This window comes from Stenella coeruleoalba, assembly GCF_951394435.1.
Source record: "Stenella coeruleoalba genome assembly, chromosome: 19".
In the NCBI taxonomy this organism is placed as follows: Eukaryota; Metazoa; Chordata; class Mammalia; order Artiodactyla; family Delphinidae; genus Stenella; species Stenella coeruleoalba.
This window is the reverse complement of record NC_137165.1, coordinates 40,734,097-40,750,020: the sequence shown is the minus strand read 5'-3', so window position 1 is coordinate 40,750,020 and position 15,924 is coordinate 40,734,097. Positions and strand designations below refer to the sequence as shown.

Sequence of the window (15,924 nt, the reverse complement as noted above, 5' to 3'; positions counted from 1 at the left end):
ACCACTGTGCCACCAGGGAAGCCCAACCACTGAGCTTTTTAATGTCTTCATAGTTTTGCCTTTTCCAGAATGCTGTGTAGTTGGAATCATACAGTACCCCTTTCTGATGGGCTTCTTTCACTTGGTAATATGCATTTAAGTTTCCTCCATGTCTTTTCATGGCTTGATAGCTCATTTCTTTTTAGCACTGAATAACATTCCACTGTCTGGATGTACCACAGTTTGTTTATCCATTCACCTCCTGAAGGACATCTGGGATGCTTCCAAGTTTTAGCAATTATGAATAACGCTGATATAAACATCCTTGTGCAGGTTTTTGTGAGGACATAAGTTTTTGACTCATTTGGGTAAAACATCAAGGAGCATGACTGATGGATCACATGGTAAGAGTATGTTCTGTAATAAACTGCCAAACTACCTTCCGCAATGGCTGTACCAATTCACATTCTCACCAGCAATGAATGAGAGTTCCTATTGCTCCACATCCTCGCCAGCCTTCTGGATTTCGGTCATTCCAATAGGTGTGTAGCAGTATCCCGCTGTTTTAATTTGCAATTCCTAAATGACATATGATGTTGGAATATTTTCATATGCTGACTTGCCATCTATATATCTTCTCTTTTTGAAATTAATTAATTTATTTATTTTGGCTGCACTGAGGCACACAGGCTTAGTTGCGGCATGTGGGATCTTAATTCCCCAAACAGGGATCGAACCCAGGCCCTCTGCATTGGGAGCGCAGAGTCTTAACCACTGGACCACCAGGGATGTCCCTATGTATCTTCTTTGGCGAGGTGCGTGTTCAGGTCTTTTGCCCACTTTTTAATCAGGTTGTTTGTTTTCTCATTGTTGAGTTTTAAGAGTTCTTTGTACATTTTAGATAACAGTCCTTTATCAGATGTATCTTTTGCAAATATTTTCTCTTACTCTGTGGCTTGTGTTCTCATTCTCTTGAATTTTACATTTAAAAAATGTAAAAACCGCGGGGCTTCCCTGGTGGTACAGTGGTTGAGAGTCCGCCTGCCGATGCAGGGGACACGGGTTCGTGCCCCGGTCCAGGAAGATCCCACATACCGCGGAGCGGCTGGGTCCGTGAGCCATGGCCGCTGAGCCTGCGCGTCCGGAGCCTGTGCTCCACAACGGGAGAGGCCACAACAGTGAGAGGCCCGCATACTGCAAAAAAAAAAAAAAAGTAAAAACTGGGACTTCCCTGGTGGCGCAGTGGTTAAGAATTCGCCCTGCCAATGCAGGGGACACGGGTTCGATCCCTGGTCCAGGAAGATCCCACATGCCACGGAGCAACAAAGCCCGTGCACCACAACTACTGAGCCTGTGCTCTAGAGCCCACGAGCCACAACTACTGAGCCCATGCGCCACAACTACTGAAGCCCGTGCACCACAACTACAGAAGCCAGTGTGCCTACAGCCCAAACTCCACAACAAAGCCACCGCAATGAGAAGCCCGCACACCGCAACAAAGAGCAACTCCTGCTCACCACGACTAGAGTAAGCCCATGTGCAGTAACGAAGACCCAATGCAGCCAACAATAAATAAATAAAATAAAAATAAACAAATAAACTTATTAAGGAAAGTTGTAAAAACCATTCTTAGTCATTGGGCCATACAAAACAGACCATGGACCAGATCTGACTCATGAGCCACAATTTACTGACGCCTGGTATAGTCACATCACTGGAATCTGGTAAGAGCGTAAATACCACATGAGAATTTATCCAGTTATCAGTGGCTTAATATTTAACACTCAAAAAGTATACAGTTGTCTCCTTATTACAGTCTGTAAGTGATCCTCATTTCACAAATGAGACTAAAGCCAGGGAACTTTAGTCTTCATAAGACATTGAAGTAGGGGGCAAAGATAAAACTAAAACTCAAGAACAAAAAGTCACCCCAAGGAAATCCTACTTCTTGAACCCTCAAAAGTCAAAGCCAAATAATTGCAGAGGTTTGGTTCTAAACTCTTTACATGGGTGATCAAAATCTCTCTGTGAATAAAGAAGTAACCACTTAAACACTTCTCTCAATGCCCTGAGAATGATAAAAGGGCAAATATTCCAAAGGTTCTATAAAACCAAGAACCTTTGTAGGTAGTAAATTTGATCAAAAACATGACCGTTAACATCTTCAAAATCCCAACTCCTTACAGTGGAATGCCACTCTAGGCTGGCTGCCCAACAGAGCTTTTTGCTCCAATCACAAAGAACTGGACAGTACTTTGGCTAAGTGATTCCCACAGGGAATGATGTCTGAACTCACTTCAAGGAACGAGCAGCTGACTCCCCTCTAAGGGAAATACCTTCTCATTTCTGGTTTCAAAATTAAGTCTAGTCTTTCTTTGCCAGGAATCTAACATACTAGGCTTGAAAAATTGATCAAAATAGTAAATCCTCATAAGCAGAACATCTATCTCGGGGCGTGGGGGTGAAGTGAAAGAAACACGTGGAGAAGAAGAAAAAACCTTTCTTCTATTAAATTTTCTGGGTTCACTATGACCATTCCACTTCAAGTCCCCATAGCAGTCATAAAGCTAGCAGCCCAAGAATAAGGAAAATAGTAGTTTATTCAGAAACAAACATTTTCAACTAATTCCAGTCACCTCAGTTCCCACCTTTTCTGGGTTTCCAGTTCTACCTACTTTGGCCATGGCCACAGTTGAAATGGTCTCCTAGAATGACCCGGAAAAGAGATTCAGACAAGTCCCTAGTTCTTTCCAGATCCACAGCTGATCCAATCTACATGCTACGGAGTAAGAAATGACCTAAAGGGACAAACTTAAGTCTGACAGTTAGAGTCATTTATTAGGCAAAGCAGTAGTTCTCTAGCAAGGCAAATCTTTTTTTTTTTTTTTTTTGGCAAATCTTTTTTTAAAGTCACCCACTGCAGAAAGCCACTAATACATTATGCAGTTAAAGATGCCTTCTTAAAATAGGCTCAGGGGCTTCCCTGGTGGCGCAGTGGTTGAGAGTCCGCCTGCCGATGCAGGGGACACGGGTTCATGCCCCGGTCCGGGAAGATCCCACATGCCGCGGAGCAGCTGGACCCGTGAGCCACGGCTGCTGGGCCTGCGCGTCCGGAGCCTGTGCTCCGCAACGGGAGAGGCCACAGTGGTGAGAGGCCCGCGTACCACAAAGAAAAAAAAAAATCACTTTTGGGAGTTCCCTGGTGTCCTAGTGATTAGGATATTCTGGGCTTTCACTGCCGTGGCCCGGGTTCAATCCCTGATCAGGGAACTGAGATCCTGCAAGCCATGCAGCATGGCCAGAAAAAAAAAACAATCACTACCAGCACCATGGTTGACTACCAGCAGTGGCTTTCAACTTTTCTTCTGTCTCCACAAAGACTGCAGGCATGACACCCTCCTACCAGGGACACTGAGCAAACAATGATACACTACAGTAGAGTATTATCACTCCCATTTTACAGGTGAGGACTCTGAAGCTCGAGGAGTGGGGTTACAGGTATGCACACTAGGGAGAGAGGCAGACTGACTGAGCTAAGCGCGACCCCCCAGATCACTCAGGAGTAAACTGCAGAGTTAGGACTCAAACTCAGGTCTCCTGATCCCTTTCTATTTCACCAATCACCATGAAAAAAATCTCCACTGCAAGTTGGTTGGATTTAGCAATTTTCTACTATTTTTCCTAAATGAAAACTTAACCCACTCCAAATTCCTATCTTAGGGATGGAATACAAACAGATCTCTATATTTTCCAAGAGCAAACCAATTTATATAAATTTTTTTTTTTTTTTTTTTGTGGTACGCGGGCCTCTCACTGTTGTGGCCTCTCCCATTGCAGAGCACAGGCTCCAGACGCGCAGGCCCAGTGGCCATGGCTCATGGGCCCAGCCGCTCCGCGGCATGTGGGATCTTCCCGGACCGGGGCACGAACCCGCGTCCCCTGCATCGGCAGGCGGACTCTCAACCACTGCGCCACCAGGGAAGCCCAATTTATATAAATTTAAATTAACACAACTTTCCTTGCCCTGACGATTCCCTAAAGAAGCTTTATTCAAACCAATTCAGGATCGACACTACAAGCACTAACCCAATGCAGAGGGTCTGCTTTGAGAACTGCTTTCAGTTAAGAACAAATGAAGTGGGCTTCCTTGGTGGCACAGTAGTTAAGAATCCACCTGCCAATGCAGCGGACACGGGTTCAAGCCCTGGTCTGGGAAGATCCCACATGCCGCAGAGCAACTAAGCCCGTGCGCCACAACTACTGAGCCTGCGCTCTAGAGCCCGCGAGCCACAACTACTGAGCCCATGTGCCACAACTACTGAAGCCCACGCACCTAGAGCCCATACTCTGCAACAAGAGAAGCTACCACAACGAGAAGCCCGCGCACTGCAATGAAGAGTAGCCTCCGATCGCCGCAACTAGAAGCCCATGCACAGCAACGAAGACCCAACACAGCCAAAAATAAAATAAATTTATTTTTTAAAAAAAGAATCTAACATTCCTGAAGTTAAACCTGAGATTAAACTAAAAAAAGGAAAAAAGAGGGTTCATCACGGAATTAAGTCTTTCCTTTCTGATCTATTAAATTAGAACTACAAACCTCACCATCTGTGTTCTTCAGAGTCCCTGATTTTCAGAAAAATTCTCATTCCCTTCTTAAGCCTTTCCACTTAAAAACCATGATAGCTTTTCACATCCTCAGGAGTCAGTTTCTCTGAAATAAAGATCAGAGAGCATTATTTCAAGTCTTCTTAATATCAAATTTATCACAGAATTCAGAGGTAGGTCTCCATAAAACTCAAGCAATGCACTTTTAAAAAGTGCTTTCTTGGGCTTCCCTGGTGGCGCAGTGGTTGGGAGTCCGCCTGCCGATGCAGGGGACACGGGTTCGTGCCGCGGTCTGGGAGGATCCCACATGCCGCGGAGCGGCCGGAGCCTGTGCTCCGCAGCGGGAGAGGCCACAACAGTGAGAGGCCCGCGTACCGCAAAAAAAAAAAAAAAAAAAAAAAAAAAAAGTGCTTTCTTCTGTTCCTCAGAAGACAAAACCTACTTTTCTATTCAATTTCCAAATATTTGTACACTTTAGGAGCAGGGAACCTCCTGAGGACAAAGACAGAAACTACTTCCTTTTACATTTGATAAATGAAGAATCCAATTTAGTTGTTGCTTTTTATCATATATTTTAAAAGATCTAAGAGGTATTCCAGTTACCACTACAATCTGAGGGCTTTACCCAAATGGTATTCTGCTGTTATAAAACTCAGGTTTCAATACCAAGTTATTTTACAAAGAAAAAAATTTTTATTTTAAATCTAAATCTTAACGACATCCACTTTCATGCTGAGTGACCTCAGGTAACAGCACTCTCCTTTGATCTCAGCTTTGATTACAGAGTAAATTACAGTTTTTGTACCAAAGTACCCAACAAAATCCCACAGGGGAAAAAAAAACAAAAAAAACACCTGACCTTGAACATTTTTAAGTAGGCTGTCTCCCTCAGCAAAGTCTCAAGGGCCTTAGTTCTACCTTACAAGACTCAGTCATATGGATAGGAATTTGGGATGTCAACAAGAAAATTATCTCTCCTTTGTTAAATACATGTTCAATTCTTTAATATCCTATTAAACTGCTTTGTAATATAAAGGAACAGAGAGACAGCTAAAAGAGACATTTCAAGATTCTCACTGAAAGACCATTTAGCTCTGTCTACTCTGTCTCCAGATAATCTAAAGAGAAGACAGTTGTGTCTTCAAGAGGAAAAGGTTCCAAATGTTCCCCCAATGCAATTCTTCTGATCCCATAGTTCAAAACAAACAAACAAAACAAAACACCTCTCTAACAGTATGAGAGATGGAACATAAATATTCAGCAGAAAGAGAAAAATCAGTTGCTCTAGGACAAAGAAAAGTCACATAACAGACAATGGGGTTTTTGTTTGGTGTATTTTCATACCAGGTGGATAGAGGTGGCAAGATTTTCCAAGCAAGGACGTTAAAAACTCACTGATGGGACTTCCCTGGTGGTCCAGTGGGTAAGACTCTAAGCTCCCAATCCAAGGGGCCTGGGTTCAATCCCTGGTCGGGGAACTAGATCCCATATGCATGCCGCAACTAGGAGTCCGCATGCCGCAACTCAGAAGTCCGAATGCCACAACTAAAGAAGTCCACATGCCGCAACGAAGGTCCCATGTGCTGCAGCTAAGACCCGGCGCAGCCAAAATAAATATAAATAAGTAAATAAATATTTTTTTAAAAAAAAGGTTTTACAGATATTAAAAAAAAAAGAACCATTGATGAATCAGCTGTCAAGACCATTCAATAAAATAACCAACCCTAGAAACATTGCCATCAAACAAGTGCAAAATGAGCAAGCCCACTTTGCATATTTCTCAACCATGTTACTGACAGAATCAATAGCAAGAAACCAAGGGTAACTGCAACAATGAAAATAAGTAGAAAATGATTAGGTAGGTTTTTTTTGGCCACACCGTGCGGCATGCAGGATCTTAGTTCCAGGATCTTAGACCAGGGATCAAAGCCGGGCCCTTGGCAGTGAGAGTGCAGAGTCCTAACCACTGGACCACCAAGGAATTCCCTGAATGGGTAGGTTTTTGTTAAAACTGGATTCCAAATTCAACAGCAATCACCCCATTCTGATAAGCATTTCATTTAACAACTATTCCTTAAATAACCCTATAATGGCCCTGGTACCAGTTTAGACATTACCCTGAACTAAGAAACTTTAGAGGAACATTTCATGTATCTGTGTCCATTTTACCCAATGAGCTCTTAAGCACAGACAGCACCGTATCCTTCTGTAGTTCTTTCCTATTATTTTACAGCACAGAGTAGGGGCTCATCTGTCACTTGTTGAACCGAACCAAATTTAAAAGTAGCATTGTCTGAAAGAGCAAGCAAGCCTGAGTTGAGGGAAAAAAGCAGTGAAGGATGGATCAATGTGCCAGAAATGGAAAAGACAAGAAAAGAGGTAAGGAAGAAACACAAGGCTATATACACATGTGTAGTTCAGTGCTCAAAAAAATCTTAACTTGCTTACCTTGCTGAGTTTATTCATTCATTAATCCATCTATCATATGATAAACATTTCTTGAGCACCCACTAGGTGCCAAAGCATTGTTCTATAACAATGGTTCCCAAGCAGGGTGATTTTGTCCCCCAGGAGACAGTTGGCAATGTCTGGAGACATTCTGACTGTCATGACTAGGAGGTGTTACTGGCATCTAGGAGATAGAAAACAAGAATGCTGCTAAACACTCTATAGTGCACAGGGCAACCTCCCACAACAAAGAATTCTCCCGTCCAAAAATGTCAATAATGCTGAGGTTGATAAACCCTGTTCTAGAGGCTGAACTAGACAATTTTCTACAATCTTGGGGCCTATATTCTAGAGGAAAAGATAAACAAGGAAACAAATACAATTTCAACATTTCCATTACTGACAAAAAGAATGAAAAAAAGAGAATCATAAAGGGAGAGTGCAGGAGTAGGGTATAGTGTTCTTTTAGATGAGGAGACGGGTGGGGGCTGGGGGCTGGCTCTCCAAAGAAGTCTCTCCATGAACAGCCAAGCCCTAGAAACATCTGGGGAAAGAGCATTCCAAAAAGAATTCACAAACATCAAAGGGAAAACCGCCTGCGATAGTAATGAGCTTGATGTGTTAGAGAACTAGTGAAAAAGCCAGAGTAACTAGAACAGGGTGAGGTGACGAGTGAGAGGAGATGAAATCTGAGGCCTCTGCAGGCCATCCTCCAAATCCAAAAGTAGTATCCTTCTCCATCCAATATGCCTATTATACCAAAGAAGTCTAAACAAACCAACAGCTTCACACCCAAAGTAAACAAGTTCCATCAGTTATCTCGTTCACTAATCTCACAGACTGTACACCTCATCTCTCGTTGGCTTGAGTACAGCTAGGGACCTAGGTACTAACTGAAAGCCTTCCAGGGTTAAAAGTCCCCTGATGGCAGTCTGCCTACCTGTCCACCTGCCCTTCAACCTTGCTCCTGAAAAGCAGTACAGTATGGAGAAGGAGGGGCTCATTACCACAGTGGCGTAATGGCATCCAGTTCCTAAGTCACAGAACCCCACATGGGAGAACAGCCAGGAGCTACTGCCTGAGAGTATTCACATGCCACTGCAGGAGACTAACGAACAGCAGGAGCCAAACAGGTTCCTATAATTACGGAGGAACTGATGTCAACACTGAACTATGAACACGCCTCCACGTGTTCTAGGACAGAATACAGCAGAGAGTTTCCACTAAAGCACTTCTGGTTTCTCTAAAATACAAGGAAACAGACTAGAGTAACATTCTTGTTATTCATATTTTACCACCCTCCCCGCCCAAAAAAGCTTTATATAGTCTGAAAATAATCTACAGCCCTCGTCTCTCAATGGAAAAGGTGCTCCCTCCCCCTTGAAATTCAATTCAGTCAAACCTGGTGAAACAGATTTCTATCATATGTAGAAATGGAATTAATTAAAATTCCAAGGTTACTCCATGAAGGGAAAAAAAATCACTTTTCCAACTGCACACATATTTCATCATGGAAATTCAACTCTGCAGCAAATCTGATTGATCCAACAAGTAATTTTTAAAAAAATCACAAAGGGACTTCCCTGGTGGCGCAGTGGTTAAGAATCCGCCTGCCAATGCAGGGGACACGGGTTCGAGCCCTGGTCCAGGAAGATCCCACATGTTGCAGAGCAACTGGACCTGTGAGCCACAACTACTGAGCCTGCGCTCTAGAGCCCACGTGCCACAACTACTGAGCCCTCATGCCACAACTACTGAAGCCTGCGCGCCTAGAGCCCGTGCTCCACAACAAGAGAAGCCACCGCAATGAGAAGCCCGCGCACCGCAACAGAGTGGCCCCCACTCGCCGCAAGCAGAGAAAGCCCACGCGCAGCAACAAAGACCCAACGCAACCAAAAATAAATAATAAGTAAACTAATTTTTAAAAAAATTACACGCACACCATGATAATTTAAACTGAAAATCCTAGACTTCTGCAACTAAACCTGGATGTTTTACTCTTTACCTCAATGATTTTTCACTGTTACAAGCAGAACACAACCCTAGAAGAGAAAAGGACAGAGGCAAAAGAAAGATATATAACTATATGACGAAATCCTTTCAAATATAATTTTCCTAATAAGAGCATAAGTATACATCCCAAAGTGCAGCTTTTCCCCCTAATATGACTCTTTCCTCTTGTCTCAGATTATTTTTCAAAAGCCCGAAAAACATAAACTCAGAAGCCTACATATTCATAGACGACTTGATGTGGTAAATATTAGGTACCACAGGTTATGATTCCCAGTTACAGGGCAACCCAGCAGCCAAGTCCTCTCATCTAAAATGATCACAAATCAATGAGAAGTCTACTCTTGTGTGCAATAAAATAACCACATCTGTGAAAAATTACTTCAATAAAAAGACGGCTAGAGATAACTAATGCAAGAGCAACTGTAAACATAATACCTGAAAATCGTCCTAAACAGAGATCAGAGAATGACTTCACCAAACATCCCCAGCCCCTACCACACCCCTCAAAGCAAAGAGAAAATCCTACTATCCTGAAAGCACTGAAGTATTGGGAAGGTGGGGGAACATATATAGAAAATAGTCAACTGCAGTAAATCAGTAATAGTTCAAAGTGCCGTAGTGCTTCAAAACATAGCCAGTGATTCATAGTCAATGAGACAATAACACTTTATTTTTATTTTTTGGCCGTGCGGCTTGCAAGATCTCAGTTCCCCAGCAGGGACTGAACCCAGGCCATGGCAGTGAAAGCCTGGAATCCTAACCACTAAGCCACCAGGGAACTCCCAAGACAATAACACTTTAGATTTAGCACTGTTTTTGTGACTTCATTCAGCAAAACTGTTTCAATGAAACCTGTAAAATTCTACTAGAGCTGTTTTGATAGAGCTGTTCATCTTAGAATGTAAATCTATGTCAGAGCCGACATGGCTTCCTCAGGCTGCATTTTAGCTAATAACAGCAAGACTTCCAACACCTGAGTACTAGGGTACTACACTTGGCCTCTACAACATAGCTAAGACAGGTACTATTTAGCTCCTGATCGCCAAGCGACTCACAGCAACCAAGGAGCAGCAGCAAACACCTCATTTCCAGGTGTTTTACATACCAACAATAAAAGACAACAACTGTTTTTCCTTCTAAGGCCTAGGGATCTACAACACAAAAAGAAGAGAATGTGCCCTCTCATATTGTCAAAGTTAAAAACAAACTTCAGGGCTTCCCTGGTGGCGCAGTGGTTGAGAGTCCACCTGCCGATGCAGGTCCGGGAGGATCCCCCGCGTGCCGTGGAGCAGCTGGGCCCGTGAGCCATGGCTGCTGGGCCTGCGCGTCCAGAGCCTGTGCTTCGCGACGGGAGGGGCCACAGCAGTGAGAGGCCCGCGTACCGCAAAAAAAAAAAACAAACAAACAAACTTCAAATCACAGTGCTTTAACATGTCCAAAAATGATGCTGCATAAATCTAAGGCAGATAATTAGTAAATTTGTTTTTAAAGCCTGAGTCAATTTTCCATTTCAAATACAAAAAAATAGATTCCTGGATTTGGACAGTGAAATGATGCAGAGTAGCTCAATGTTCATAACTAATATTTCCTCCCCACCCACACATCCCAGGAACCTGTGGGTTTACAAATGTTGGCTAAAAAAATGGAGTCATACAGGGCCAAAGTTATTACCATTAGCCAGCATTTAACTACAGAAGAGAGGAGTTAATCAGATGAAGGACACACATTCTAATTTAGAAATCCAGACCAAAGCTAGACAGACTAAAATGTAGTCGGAATACAAAAGCAACTTAGGATAGCAATAAATGGTTTAGAAGATCCTTCTAAAACAGAGCTTCCAAACTTGTCTGAAGATAAGACACATCGTAGGGCATCTGTTTAAAAATCAAGCACAAAAAAGATTGCTGGGCCCTAATCCAGACCTACTAAAATCAGAAACTTTGCAGGAGAGAGATCTGGGAATCTGTATCTTCAATGAGCACCTTAAGTATTCTTGGTGTTAGGGAAGTCTGGAACACAGGGTTCTAAAGGAGCATTAGCAATCAACTGCTATCTGAATGGGTTGCAGTAAAGAAAAGGTGATGAATACGTTGGTTAAACATGAATATGTCTGTACATTTATCACACATACACACCATCAAAATTACAGCAAAGGGATTTTATAAGGCATAAACTTCAAAAAAAAAAAAAAGGGGAAGGAGACAACAACATAAAGAGAGACGTCAACAAAATTTTGGAAGCTGGAAAGCAGATGCACTAGTGATAAATAACTTCACAGAAAGGAAAAAGTTAAATGCTTGCAGCAGTAAGAAGCAAGCAGGTTCCTACCACAGAATCTCAGAAAAGGCTCAGAAATTGGAGGCACCTAATACCTCTGGATAAAGGAGTGTAGGAGGGGCTAAAACAGAATTGGTTGAAAGTCTGTATAAGAAATAAGATTCTTCCATCCTCTCTGCCCCCTCCCCCATGATGCCTGGCAGAAGATGAGAGAAGTTGAACCAGAGGGCCTCTTGAACCAAGGGACCAGTCATAGCTAAGGGCAGCAGAGCCATAATGAAAACAGAGGGATCAAGTGAAAGTCTAACTTGTACTCAACAATGAGACCTCTTCCCCCATCCCCAGCTCTCTTCTCCCACTTGGCTCCAAAAACACCTGCTGCTGGGCTTATATTCTCCAGGCAGAAGACTGGAGCAGCCCTCTCTGAGGAAAGTGACCAGTGCCAATTCACCCTAAAATGGTGCCCACCACTTAATGAGCCAGGGCTCCACACTCAGCTTTTTAGTGCCTCATCCTTAAAAATGAACAGACATAGCCAAGAATTATCAGACATTTCAAGAAAACCTCTAACATGAAAGACAGGAATCAAAGCAAACAAAACACAATTCCTGACAACATGCAAAAATATTTATATATAAAATTCCAAAAAAATTTCCTGGAAATTAAAAAAACTGATAGCAAGGACTTCCCTAGTGGTGCAGTGGTTAAGAATCCACCTGCCAATGCAAGGGACACGGGTTTGAGCCCTGGTCTGGGAAGATCCCACATGTTGTGGACCAACTAAGCCCACGCGCCACAACTACTAAGCCTGCAAGCCACAACTACTGAGCCCACGTGCTACAACTACTGAAGCCCATGCACCTAGAGCCCGTGCTTCACAACAAGAGAAGCCACCACAATGAGAAGCCCGCACACCACAACCAAGAGTAGCCCCCACTCGCCACCGCAACTAGAGAAAGCCCGCATGCAGCAACAAAGACCCAACGCAGCCAATAAATAAATAAATTTATTTTTTTTAAATTGATAGCAAAAAAAATTGATAGCAAATATTAAAAATACAATAGAAGAGTTGGAAGAAAAAACTAAGGTTATCTGAAAATTGAATGAGAAAAAAAAAATTCACAAGAGAAAAAAAATTACAGGGCCATTCTAGGAGTTTCACCATCTGGATTCCCCAAAAGGGGTTCCCAGAAAGAGAGAAGAGAGAAATAATTATCATAGAGAGAATACATTATAAAAGATGTTAATACAAGAAAACTTCCCAAGACAGATGGAAATAAGTTGCAGACTGAAAACGCCCACTGAAGGTCAGCCATGATGATTTTGTTTTTTGGCCGCACCACCAGGCTTGTGGGATCTTAGTTCCCTGGCCAGGGATCAAACCTGGGCCCCCAGCAGTGGAAGTGTGGAGTCCTAACCACTGGACCACCAGGGAATTCCCAAGTATGATGAATTCCAATAACCATCCCAATGCACATCACTGCATTTCAGAATACCAGGGATAAAGACAAGACCCTAAATGGGACTTCCCTGGCAATCCAGTGATTAAGACTCTGCGCTTCCACTGCAGAGTCTTCCAGGGGGTGCAGGTAAAGACAAGACCCTAAAATCTCTCAGAGGAAAAACAGATCCCACACAAAGAATCTAGAATCGGAATAGCATCAAACTTCACAATATGATTTTTGAAAGTTAGAAAATGACAAAGGCTTAAAATTTCCAAAGAAATATGATCCCCAACATAATATTTTATATCTAATCACACTACCAACCAGCGTGAGGGTAGAAAAGAGATGATTCAGACATGCAAGACCTCAAAAAATGCACTCCCTCCTATAGACCTTTTTTCATAAAGCCTCTGGAAGAGACTCCACTAATGTGTTCGAGTGTACTGAAAAGAGAAACTTTCATCCGAGTTTAGGGATGAATTAATGATTGACACTCAGAAAATCAAGCAAAAAAAAAAAAAAAAGAAAAAAGGCAATTATTATACTTGGGGAAAAAAGTATGAAGAAGGAAATATAGTACACAGTCAATATACTGGATGCTTTTTTTTTTTTCCTTCTTTTGATAACACTCACCTCTACTTCCTTCTGGACTCATGGCAGAGGAGGGAGGCTGGAGGTCTGGGAACTACTTTTCCTAGAATCCCCTGTCAACGAGGTTGTGGTTTAAATTCCACCGACACAACTCATTCACTCAAGATCTGGAAGATGGAAGGAAGGTACATGCTACTACTGACCTTCCAGGAGCAATGAGCAGGTGTGTGGCCTCCAACAGATGACAGACATGTGGTTTGTAGCAGTTTTCAATATTCTGTAAATTGCCTGCTTTGGTGTTTAAGGCAGCCAAGATTATTAATGGTTGCAGTTTCTTACAATCCCCACAAGTGGCTTTCCCTGACCTATGCTCCCCTGGCCTTCCAATGATTTGGTAATCTGTGAAATCTCAAGAATGGTTGGTTTTTCTATTTGAATCCTGATATATAATACAAAATATTGATTTAATCAAGATTGTGATATATCTCTATTAGGCAGATAGCAGGAAGGGTTGAGCGTGAAAAGCAACATAAGAATGCAAAATTCAGTGTCCACAGTAGAAATTCAATAGATAATATCTAAGAATTGAAAAACTAAGACGTAACAGTGTGAGTATACTATGTAGAAACACGAAGGTACATCAGGAAAAAAATACCAGAAGTATTCAAAGTGATTGAGGACAAATAAGGAGAAATGGAGCAGCTTTTTAAATTGTAAGACTTATAGTACTATTTGACTCCTTAAACGATGTATTCTTACTCTATTGATTTTTTTAATTTAATTACTAAAAATCAAAAAAATCTAACACCGTATAAGCAAAACCAAGCTTCAGACTGACCAAAATTTCAAAAAAATGAGGTCAGTACTGGATCTGTTACCAATGCAGTTAAAGAGAGTAGAAAATCCCAAACAAACCAAAATAACCCGTGTCTCACTCACTGTAATGGAAGCAGGCTGCCTAATGCAACCCGAATCTCTGGCACAGCCTGGGTGTAACCAAACAATGTTCACCACCCCAGAGCTCACTGCACCACAGGTCAAATATGGGAGGAACTTCCAGGCCACTATCAGAATTCGTGACCAAAATTTAACTGCAAAGGTAAGCACAAAAATAGAGGGATAAATCTTAAAATCAATTACCTTAGCCCCCTTTTTAAAAGGTCTTCTCCTCAATTTAATGCAACTAATTGAAAAACAAAAATAACCATCTGTTGTCAAAATATCTTTAGAAGTTCTAAGAAACTGTTAATGAGATTAAAAGACTGTTACCAGGTAGGCTGAAACCTAGTCACCGATGACAAAAAACAGCTCTTCTCACTCTAGGTTGGCCATCTCATAGTACTAGCCCTCGACTTCTGTGTGCCTTCCTTCATTTGCACACCCCAAATATAAAAGTAGAAAGCTTAGACATAGAGCAGTCAGAAGTAAGGAAAATCAGTGATGACAGTCTCCGTTAAGAAAAGGCCTGGGCTTCCCTGGTGGTGCAGCGGTTAAGAATCCACCCGCCAATTCAGGCGAACGGGTTCGAGCCCTGGTCCGGGAAGATCCCACATGCCGTGGAGCAACTAAGCCCGTGCACCACAACTACTGAGCCTGTGCTCTAGAGCCCGCGAGCCGCAACTACTGAGCCCATGTGCCACAACTACTGAGGCCCGCGTGCCTAGAGCCTGTGCTCCGCAACAAGAGAAGCCACCATAATGAGAAGCCCGCACACAACAAGAGTAGCCCCCGCTCGCCACAACTAGAGAAAGCCCGCATGCAGCAACAAAGACCCAACGCAGCCAAAAATAAATTAATATTTTTTTAAAAAGGCCTGAAAGAAAATTTAAGCAGATGCTCCATAAAATGTTGATCCAGACTCCACATGGAGAGAAGTGTCATGCCTCATTTCAAAGATAATATATTAAGTCCCAACTCACCACAGATAATCTTATAACAAAGCTATGACTTTCATTGGAGAGTCTCTTTCTCTCACTCTAACACCCTTAAGCCATCAGATACACATACGCTCCTTGCTGAAATGCTAGAAAAATCTGCACATTTTCATTCCTTGATCACTAGCGATGATCTGCTAAACCAAGAGTCTACTTTGAGCTATGAAAACAGGGCAAGCTGATCCAATTACACAAGAAAGGTACTAAATCAAACAGGACCACCTGGGCTTTGGGGAAGAGTACTGTGATTCCTGAACAAACGTCAATATAAAATATACAGCAGATATAGCAGATAAAAATGTTTTCATATATTAAGAGTTATAATGGCCCTTGAGCTACTGATTCATTTGCATGTCCAATAAGTCGTAGGCATCATGTTAAGACATATGGCCTAGATGATGGGTATGACAAATTATATTCAGTAGTTCACAATAAGAACATCTGTGTTCTCTCTCCAGCCTCATGAGGCTTACAAAAAAAAACAGTCAATAGTCTCCAGAAGTGAAGGTTTTCTGTTTCCTAAATAAGCAGGTCTGGCAAACTAACAATCCCATCATCCCCCATATAAGAATTGCTCCCCAACAATCTCCAAACTAGTTCTCAAGAGCCCAAAACTTTAAGTCCTAATC

General features: G+C 42.4%; 1 protein-coding gene across 1 annotated transcript in view; it reads right to left on the bottom strand.

Annotated features, from left to right (window-relative positions):
* Positions 1–15,924, bottom strand: part of WIPF2 (WAS/WASL interacting protein family member 2) — a 38,848-nt gene that overhangs the window by 16,549 nt on the left and 6,375 nt on the right. The window lies entirely within an intron of this gene.